At 36.6% G+C, this 11179-nt stretch overlaps 1 pseudogene; it reads left to right on the top strand.

Annotated features, from left to right (window-relative positions):
• The first annotated feature begins 10824 nt into the window (after positions 1-10824).
• On the top strand, positions 10825-10923 carry LOC132310805 (small nucleolar RNA R71; annotated as a pseudogene).
• Positions 10924-11179: the final 256 nt, after the last annotated feature.

Here is an 11179-nt window from a genome sequence, read left to right as displayed (position 1 = left end):
TCTACCTTTTGCCTATTGATCAGAGTTGCAGATTAGTTCGTGATTAAAGGATTTAGATGTTGGACCTAATTTTAACAAGGTTTGATATCATAAATCAAGGTATGTATATCTAACTATATATATTTATGCGTTTTAAGAATGTGAAATTAATTGAAGTTCTAAGATTTAGGGATTTATGATTATTTGTGATTAATGTTTAATACAAATTAATTAGAGTTTACATGTGATATCAGAGCCCGTAGTTTTGGAACTTATTATTTTTCCATTATACTTGCATAAATAATATGTTTAAGTTTAAGTTAAAATTAAAGAGTTATATAAATTTTAATTTATTATATTCGGACACTACTGTAATTCATGTACAGTAGCGTTTTTCTTTATTTGTGTTTAAGGATATTTTGTTTATGGTATATTTTAATGAGTTATGTTATTTATTGAAATTTAAACAATGAATCGAGATACCTCATTTTCCGAACTTACAAAAGTTGAAAGTTTATATATGATGACAGAAGTTGAAAGTTGTATATTTAATATATATATTATATGTTATAGCTGAAAGTTATTTTATACACACACACACACACACACACATATATATATATATATCATAATGAGACAAAAAACAAGTTAAAAGAGATTGTTGTTTTTTTTTTTTCTCTAGCATGTGTGTGTACCAGGCGTCCTTGTCTCCTGTTGGTAGTTTCACATTGCATGTCAAGTTTACAATCCCAACGTCAAGGCAAAAGAGATTGTGTTTTTGCTATTTCGTGCATAATCAATTTACAGAATGAAAATTTTGATTATTATTCCGCTGCTCAAATTGAGACTGTAAATTGTAATGATGTTATTTTGTACATGATTAAATATATATTTATTAATATACACTACAATACATATATCTATGAAATTTTTGGGCATCCACTAGCAATTTAACTAATTGATTTTGTAAATTATATATGCATAATGTGGTGGGTAACTTAATGTTAAATTTATCACTAGGTAATTTAATATTCATATTATAGAAAGGTTGGTAGCTACCAAAGTGGCCTAACCATAAAGGTTAATGAATATTAATTTTAGTGATAGACATAATTGCAATATTTCATGAATAATGATGCTTAATTTTTGTAATATCCATGAATATTGTGTTTATTCAATTATTAGAAATAATTCTTCAAAGGGAATTAATTTTCAAGTGATTAAATAAACATTAAGGGGTTGTATGTAATTTTTAATTGAGTAGATATAGGATATCCAAAGGTAACTTATTTATTTAATTAATTAGTACATCACCAATGAATCTATATATAAATAAATACATCTAAGTATCATTTTTTGTATTTTGTGATTACTACCCAAAGGGGCACCATAGTTGTACAATGTATTTATTTATTTATTTTTATATGTGTTGTTATCTCAAAGTATTAATGTTATAAGCATTTACTTTATTATTATTATTTTATTGCAGTATCTCTTTCTGTTTCAGTGAATTCGCATGCTTTATCTGTTCCAATTCTCAATGGGACTAACTTCTCATAATGGTATGAGCAAGTTCAGTTCAACTTAAGTGTGTGGTGTTGTCGCCGCACCAATGCTTAAAGATATGCAAAAGATAGTTAATGTGCAATGTAGCCAAGCTTTACATTTATAAATGACACTACTACCATTAACTAAAAATATAGCAAATGTGAGTAGGGATCATCCAAATGGATTAAAGGCTACTAGTAACGGAACAATGCTTAGGGTTAGTAGGTCGAGTGATCAAAGGTAGGTTGTTTGATTGATTAAGCTACAATTAAGATTAAACAAGATCAATAATAAACAAGTAATTAAAGTATAAAGAAAACAAGAGAGAGAAATCTTGGGATTTAGAGATCACCACTAAGCATCAGCTTTCTATACACTCAATTCATAATTAATGAGGGGGAAAACATATGTTGCAACAATAGTGAGTGTGTGTGGTTGTTTTAACAAGCATGGATGACCAATTAAATGTATATTGTTTAAATAACACAATGAATAACACAATATATCAAACTAAGCCATTAATCCTTCCCTTAAGTTCACAATCCATACACATCACAAAATTAGAAAAATATACTACTTGCATTCATAAGTATGGAACATCAAACAACAAGTATGGATTGTCCTCCCATTTAACAACTAAGGTAGCTACACTACATCTAAGCTAATGATAAGGAAATTAAACTAATTAGACCAAGGGAGAGGCACAATCCATCAAGAAATGAGTATGAACCATCAAATAAACCACAAGAGCATTCTATTAAGTACTATGTCTTGACAATCTCTAGATCTATAGCATCAACACACATAGACATGCATCAACAACACAAGAGATAAAGATAAACACATGAACATCTATCATAGCATACATAGACATATGGATAGAATGAAATAATCAATTGGAAGAATTAAACCACACAAATCATTTAATAAACAAGATCTATGTAAATAAATATGTCAAAACATGTATTACAACACAAATCCCCTCAAAAATACATAAATCAAGGTAAAGAAAGCATGCTTAGGGCTAACTCTAGTCCCAAGAGGATGTCTAGCCACTCATGAATGGTGTCCTCCAACCCTCAAGGGCTATCTCCATGGTAGAAATGCTCTTCTTCTTGGGGAAGATGGAAAATCTCTCAAGAATGTCTCTAGCTTCCTCTTCTCTTTTCTTCTTCTCTAAGAATTGTATTTAAGACTCTCAAAAACTATCTATCTAAGCATATGTGTAAAAGTGGCTCATATTCCTTATATAGGTAGCTCAAATGTCATACCCAATGGTCTAGGCTCGTACACAAGGGCTCCTCCAATGATTGCATACTAAGACAACTTTTAATGAGCTGGAGATATATTTTTTTTCGGATTTGAGAGGGTTCGATCGATCGAACCTGTGCTGTGATCGATCGAACATGACTGAGATCTATTAAACTTTGGCTGGATCGATCCTCCAATGGCAGCGCCTTTTTGGATAAGGACAGATCTGAGATATTTTTGGGAATGAGACAAAAGTGGTAGGTAAGGTAGTACAACAGGATAAGATGGAATCTTTTCGATCGATCTGAGAATTATTGGATCGATCGAACTTTATGGGATCTTTGGATAAGGACAAAAGAGCTTGGATCTATCTTGGAGAGTGTAGATCGATGAACTTTCGATGGATTGAAGTATCCTTGTGATTGATCGAACCTGCTAAATTTCCACACTTTTCTTCAATCTGCTTCCACTTTGCTCCTTTCTTCCATCCAGCTTGAGTTAGTTTCTTTTAAGCTCTTATTTGGCTGAATTAGTTTATTTTAGGGATAAGCACCTAAAAAGGGTAAACACGAAATTAGTCTAAAACGGGAAAGTAAGATAGATAAAAGTCCTAGAATACCTAAGCTTAAGGGGTTTAAATGCGCACTTTTCAGCACTCATCACACCCCCAAACTTAAATATTGCTAATCCCTAGCAATGAACTAGAAAGTAAAGGAATGAAATGAACAACTATACAAGTATGAACTAGAAAGTAATAAATAGATAACACCACTTTCGTAGGGAACACGATTGCATTTAGCATATGCAACAAGCCTTTTAAACCCCTAGGTTACCCCTAGTAGACGAGTGAAGTCTCGTGAGGGTTTCCAGAAATGATACCTACAAACATTAAGCTCATTCTCACAAAAGAGGCACCAATATTGCAAACAAGCATTGGGAGAAAACTACCTCAAGTATGCAATTTTTCAACCCTTTCCAAGCAATCTCCCAAAATCTCAACACCAAGCAAGCAAATATGGTCCTCCACACATCAAGAAAATGATCATGCAAATCAATCCTTTTTTAGTGGACTGGCATCAAATATGTTGCTATCTTAGCCAACTAAAAAAATGATCACATCCTTACCCTCAAACTAGCACACAAATCTAGTACCGATTATCAAGATAAAGAGTGGACCTTTTATTAAAACTTTATTGATTTAGGTGCGCTTATTTTTTTATCCCTAAGGATCAAAGATGGAAGTATAGTGCAATGTGTTGATCTATTAAGCTTTCTAGATCCATGAGGTCGAGTGTTAGGTCACTAACTCCCAAACCAGACGGCTTTTGGACATTAGGTGTTCAAACACCCATAAGGACTTACAAGCTCAAATCAACTAGGTTACAAATCAAAACAACTGCCATCTAATCGTTTCCCACTTCTCACCTTTTGGGAGAAGTCCTCATTTTTTTTTTTTTACTTTTGCAACTTTTTCTTTTTCTTTTTCTTTTCTTTTTCTTCTTCTTTTTTTTTTTTTTTTTTTTTTTTTTAACATTCAATTATTAACCTAGAGTTTGGGCCCTCCACCTTTCAGCGCAAGAAATTCAGTGCTTGATGAGGCTAGAATCCAGGCTATTTAGTGAAAAATGGTTTGTTATCCACCTTGTCAAGAATGAAAGCTTTCAATACTCTACTAGCTCAATTGGGATATAACCAACTCAATAATTAACAAAACATGTACCCCATAAATGAATGCTAGTGTGCGCCTATGCTAGTATAGAATCCTAGAGTAAATCTCAAAATAATCACAAAATCAGGATGATGTGGACCACAAATGTAAGCAAGATATCAATCTTTCAAAAAATTTACTCATAAATAGCATCCACAAGGCATACAAGGAGTATTGGACTCTCAAGTCAAGCAATTTTTAAATTTTAAGCAATATAGTCCTCAAAAGATCAAAATCATAGCTAATTATGAACCAATCATAGACAATTCTTCAAATACATAAGTCATGCTTAATATTTTGAATTGAAAACAAATATTGCAATTAACACTATTACCCCACCCCCCCAAACTTAAATGGCACAATGTCTTTAATGTGCAAAAAGAACAAAGGAAAGAGTATACCAGTGTAGTTATAACAAAGAATGGACAGGACACAAGTATCCAAAGTGGGTGGTATAACCCCCCCAAACTTGGGATTAACTGTGGTCCTGAAAATATGACACTGGATAAAAGCTTATTAGATAACAAAGGGGAATAATAATAGTGCACAGTGGACATGTAAATGTAAATGGGATAAGAAATTGAAGTAAAGAGAGAGAGGAAGGGTGGTCTTGAAAATTTGGGCAACACTCTCTCTCACTGAAATCATTGGGATGCACCTGATAGAGTCAAGCAAATATAGATATATCAATACAAGGTATGACATCCGGAATATAGCAAAATAAAGCATATATAGCAAAAGATAAAAATAATGTACATCAGAATGTCTGGGCCAACAGACTGGCCGTAAAAATATCACAACAGTAGCAAAAATAGTAAATATCATAGATATATAAATCAGGTAATAGAGAGATATGAAGATCATGCTGAAGAGGTAGGACGGGCAGGGCGCGCTCCACGGATATCTCAAGATATGTCTCGCAACACAGTCATGACATCCGTACACAGGAAAGAAATGTCAGCTCTGATGGAGACAGTGTCTGCGCGGATAAAGACTAGGACATCCTCTAAAGCCTGGAGACGCTCTCCAAAGCCGGGTGTCTGTACTGGAGCCTAAGGTATGACTGGGTCAGGAAACTGTGGTACATCCTGAGCGTGCTCCGGAGAATGAACTGGCGACCCTGCTGGAGAGTGATGATGTAGACCCTCTGTAGGATACTTCTCTAAGTCAATGTCCATATGGACTGCAGCCGAATCGACTGTTGGATCATCCGCTGCTAGTGCGTCTGTCTCTCCTGCTGCTGCTGCTGCTGCTGCCATCTTCTCCTCCTCTGCCTCCTCTGCTGCTATCACGGCGTCCTCTAGAAGACTCTTAATAAGAGCATTGTAACTCTTATTCCAATCCTTCTTACCAAAATGGCAAGCTCCTGTCCCTGAGCGCTCATTAGGACGGAATAGATAGCACTGATCCCAGAGGATCTAAGTGGTCAGATGGCCAAATGAAAGATACTTAGCCCGCTTGGGCTTGGCCTTGCTGATATAGTCAGCATAAAGCTTCATCATCACAGTCCAGTAGAGGGCTGGAATAGAAACCTATCACCCTGTGTAGAGAGCATATAGGGCTGTCAAATAATCGTCGCGTCTCTGGATCTTGTGGCCGGCCATGAACATATTTTAGTATAGGACCGAATCGAAGAACCACAGGTCATCGGGCAGATAGGTGCGAGTAGCAAATGTGTCGCCCTTACTGTAATGGCCTGTAAGTGCCTCGGCCATAAAATGTATAAGAAGGCCTCCACTCCAAAATAGGATAATCGAGCTCAAGCTCAGGAGGGCAGGCATACGGGCATCGGCAAGATCGGGCCAGAGTCTCCACTGTGATGCGGATAGGATGGCCATCCACTGTAATGCGCAGCTCCGCCAGATTACTCGGGGCAGGTCGGAGGTTCTGGAAGAACATCCGAACAAGGCTCGGGTAAACTGGGCAAGTGACCGGGGCTAGAATGGCTGAAATGCCTCTGCGGTCAATGTCCTCGTAGGCTGCCCGGGTAAGGATATACCGAGAGAAGAAAGAAATGTCAAAAATCGACTCATGCGCCACCTAAAGGCGTGAGTATCTCGGAAAATGTCTGTCTATGGCCTAGTCTGGCTGTGCAGGAGGCGGAGATGAAAAAGGTGATGGTACATGCTCAGCCTCATCATGAGATGATGAAGATGTAGAAGCAGAAGACTGTAATCTGTTGTCTGATGGGGACTGAGCTGGATCAGCCTCTGTATAATCCTCTAGTTGCTCAGGCTACTCAAGATCCGGGACCTGAGTTGGTCCTGCCTGATGCTCGGGCTACTCCCTAACATGAGAGGGCTCACCTGGCCCCTCTTATCTGGGCCTGACTCGGCGATGATAATGTCTACGGGCAACAGTCTTGACCCTAGCCATGGCCTGCAAAACAGAAAGAAAAACACTTGCAATATAAGTTAGTATTGGCATTAAAAATTAAAGCATAGTATATAGAAACATGTATGTCAAATAAGATAGACAACACAAGACATAAATCTACGAAAGTGATGATGGGGCTAAATAAACAATGACAGTAAGTGAAGCATGCTAAACAATATAAGTATGGAATGCATCCAATGTGGAAAACACAGGCATTGGGCATGTATAAGATATCATGGAATCACAAAAGAATGTATGTGAAGTGTGGGATGCAAATCTGTGAAGTTTGATCGATCATAGAAATGTGAGATCGATCTCATAGAGATCGATCTGAGAAAAGTTCGATCGATCTTTGAATGATCGATTTGAGAAAAGTTCGATCGATCGAACTGGGACGGGAAATTCGAAAAGTCACAGATCTGTGACGTGAAAGGCATGGGGCCACCCAAGCAAACTTGTGGGGCCCTCTCACACATCAACAACACGATATGGGTCACTTGTTTGGCCCGTAACACTCAAAAATAAATTTAAACATGAAATATATATTCAAAATCATGGAAACTTCAAATATGGCAAGATTCAGACATAGCAACCTAGATATAACATGGCAAGCATCACAAATAGGTAGATTGAAAGTCAAAATCAATGGGAGAACTTAGAACTTACCAAATCCGGGAGAGAGAAGTGGTGCGAAGGAGAGAGATGAGATCTGAGATGAAGGAGAAAGATTTGAGCCTCGGGAAGGTCGCCGGAGGGCTCGCCGGAGATGGGAGAGAAATGGGTTGCAGCGGTGAGGGTTGAGAAAGTCTGTAGATCAATCTATTAATCAATCGAATGACCCTAGGGTTTTGTCTTTAAAAACATTTCCCGACAGGTTCGATCGATCAGGAAAATTTTCGATCGATCGAACAAGATCGATCTTAAAAATGTTGAGATCGATCTCACCTCGACAATTTTTTTTTTTTTTTATATTTGAATATTTACAAATTAAAAATTGAAATTCAAAACATTTTATTGGATTTTTGGAAAAATAACATAAAATACAATTTTTTTGGAATTTTTAGAAAATATATAAATTTTTGAATTTTGAAAATTTTAAAATGAAAAGAAAAGTAGAAATTAAAAATCAAAAATCTTTAAAATAAAATAAAATAAAAACCTTTTAAAGGTTTTTAAGATAAGATAAAATTAAATTAAATTAAATTAAAAACAACAATGAAATCAAAGTCAAAATCAAGGTCAATAAAAAGTAGAGATCGATCAAATTGAGATCGATCGAAAAGGTACTTTAATCGATCGAACAGGTAAAAACCTGCAGAGAAGTTCGAACGATGCACAGAGAGGCCTTTTTTTCATGGATCTCAAAAATTTTCTAAGTGTGGAGTGAAGATCGATCCAAGAAAAAGTTGGATCGATCTAGGAACTTTCAGATCGATCCAAAGGAATTCTCGAATGATATACAGAGGGCTGATTTATGCAGGAAATTCAAATCGATGGAACAGAGCAATGATTGGATGCAAGGATGGGTGTTCGATCGATCGAACATCCTTTGAGATCGATCGAACTTAGACAAAATGCCTATTTTCAGATTGAAAGTGCATGCATACTCAATCAAAATTCCTAGCCAAGTGTATGAATTCCAAAACATATCTAGACGACGCAAAAAATGAAAGATAAAATAGAAATGAGGGAGGAATAAGGTTGTAAACCCTACGAAGCATTTACTAGTCTTTAGTGTCTCTAGCAAAATGTTGGGCTCTTTTAGCCTGGATCAAACATCTTGTAATGCATCCCCTCCTTGTCGGGGTGATAAGTACTTTAAATTCCACCCAACAAACTGTTCCCTAAAGAACTTGTTAGATTAGGTTCAAAGGAATTTGTTGGCCCTTTGTCAATGTGATCTTTGGGCTTCCATACCCTTTCAAAGCAAGATTTTGAAACATCATTTTTTAAATTCAAGGTTGAAGATGAACTTTTTGAAGTTTTGGTTTCAAGCAAAGATTCCATTCTTTCACATTCATTGTCTAGACATCTTTCTACAACATTCACTTCTTCATACTTGTCAAATGAATTTGGGGTCGGATTGAAGATATTCAACTTCACTTTCATATGCCCAAATGAGATTTTCATTACCCCTGTCCTACAATTGATGTTGGCATTTGAGGTTGCCAAGAAAGGACGGCTAAGGATAATGGGCTCTTGGGATTTGGAACCGGTTCCGTGTCAATGACAACGAAATCGACCGGGAAGAAGAATTTATCAATTTTAATCAAGACGTCCTCAATGATACCCCTAGGCTTTTTGATGGATTGGTCGACAAGTTGTAAAACCACCGACATCGGTTTCAAGTCTCCTAAGCCTAACTTGACATATACCGAGTATAGAAGAAGATTAACACTTGCTCCTAGGTCTAGAAGAGCCCGATTAATGACATGGTCACCAATGATGCAAGAAGTAGTAGGCGAACCAGGGTCCTTAAACTTTGGAAGGGTGTTATGTTGCAAGATTGAGCTCACTTGCTCGGTCAATACCACTTTCCTAGGTGCTTGGGTCTTGTTCTTCCTCTTTTGGGTGCAAAGATCTTTTAAGAACTTGGCATAAGCCGGAATTTGCTTAATTGCATCCAAAAGTGGAAGATTAATCTTCAATTGCCTAAACATTTCAATAATTTCATTGGTCTTGGTCTTTTGTTTATCAAGATAAATGGATCATTTCAAGGCATCCGGAAATGAAGCTCTTGGCTCAAAAGCTTTTTCAAAAATTTTCTTTGAAGAGTCTTCAACACAAGAATTTTTAAAATCCTTTTTCAAAACTTTGTTCAATTCATCTTTCAAATCAATTTTGGACTCACTTTTCAAATTATTTTCTAACACTTTCTCATTTGAATGATCATGCATATGTAATGAATGGGGAATATGATAAGAAACGGGACAGGTGTTAACTTTTGGTTTCACCGGTTCACTTTCTTCATTGGACATACCTACTTTGTTGTCCACAATCTTTCCACTTCTCAAGGTTGTCACCGCATTGACATGCTCAATTGTGTGCCCTTCCGATGAGGAATGGGTCTCCACAACACATTATTGCTTTGGTGGGGCATTCAAATGCATCTCTCCTTCTCTCTAGCATTTAAGGTACTAGTTATTTGCCCTACATGGGTTTCTAGCTTAGCAATGGATTGAGAATAAGAATGAGAATGAAGCAATTGAGTGTTCGCCTCTAGAGTGCCTAGAGCGGTCAAAACTTTCTCTTCAAAGGCGGGACTCCTAGAGTTTCCTTGGGAATATGATGGTTGATTAAGAAAATAAGAATTAGAAAATTGATTGCCATGTGATTGAAATGATGATGATTTAAAACCTTGGGAACCTTGGCCTTGCATTGGTGGTGGAACATACTTCCCTTGAAAACCACCTTGGGGAGGGTTTGAGCCTTCCCCTTGGCTTTTCCAAGAAAAATTTGGATGGTTCCTCCAACTCGAATTATAATGAGTGCCATAGGGATTATTCCCTTGATTAACAAATGTAGCATTGACTTATTCATAGGGCTCAATTTGCACATGTCCATGGGGACAATTGGAAGTAGAATGTAAGACACTTGAACAAGTCATGCAAGATTCATTAGATGCACGATGATGAATATGAGTAGGGGAGGAAGATACTTGATTTGCCGAATTTTGGTTGATAAAAAATTGATCAAACCTTTGAGACAAGGATTTCATCTTGGCGGCTATGTCATTGGAGTTGTCAACTTGATACAAGCCAACATTCTTCTTTCCACCTAAGTTTCTACCATTTTTAGAAGATAAGGACCTATGCATGGAATTTTCACTCATACTTTCATACAATTGCCACAAATCATTTTCATGTTTATCAAGATAAGAACCACCCATGGATGCATCAACCATACCCTTGTGATTATCCGATAAACTTTCAAAGAAATATTGGACTAGTTGTCACTTAGGTATGTCATGATGATGGCACTTTCTAAACAAATCATTAAACCTTTCCCATGCCTTATCAAATATTTCCCCATCCCCTTGAGAAAATTCTCTAATTGAAGTTCTCATGGCATTGGTCTTAGAAACCGGATAGTACTTTTTCAAGAACTCTTGTTGCATTTCCGCCCAAGAAGTTATCAAAAAAGGCGTAAGAATGTTGAACCAATATTTTGCCTTGTCTTTAAGGGTAAAAGGAAAAAGTTTAAGTCTTAAAAGTTCTTTCGGCATGTCCGTGTATTTCACGATGGAACACACTTCAAGAAACTCATCCAAATGCTTATAAGGTTCTTCACTAGGAAGTCCAAAATAGTTTGGAAGCA

The sequence above is a fragment of the Cornus florida genome, unplaced genomic scaffold, assembly GCF_030987335.1.
Source record: "Cornus florida cultivar Cherokee Brave unplaced genomic scaffold, ASM3098733v1 CherokeeBrave_3.0.0_Hap2_Chr05, whole genome shotgun sequence".
NCBI lineage: Eukaryota > Viridiplantae > Streptophyta > Magnoliopsida > Cornales > Cornaceae > Cornus > Cornus florida.
Note: the sequence above shows the minus strand (reverse complement) of the source record. Positions and strands in the feature narration are given on the sequence as shown.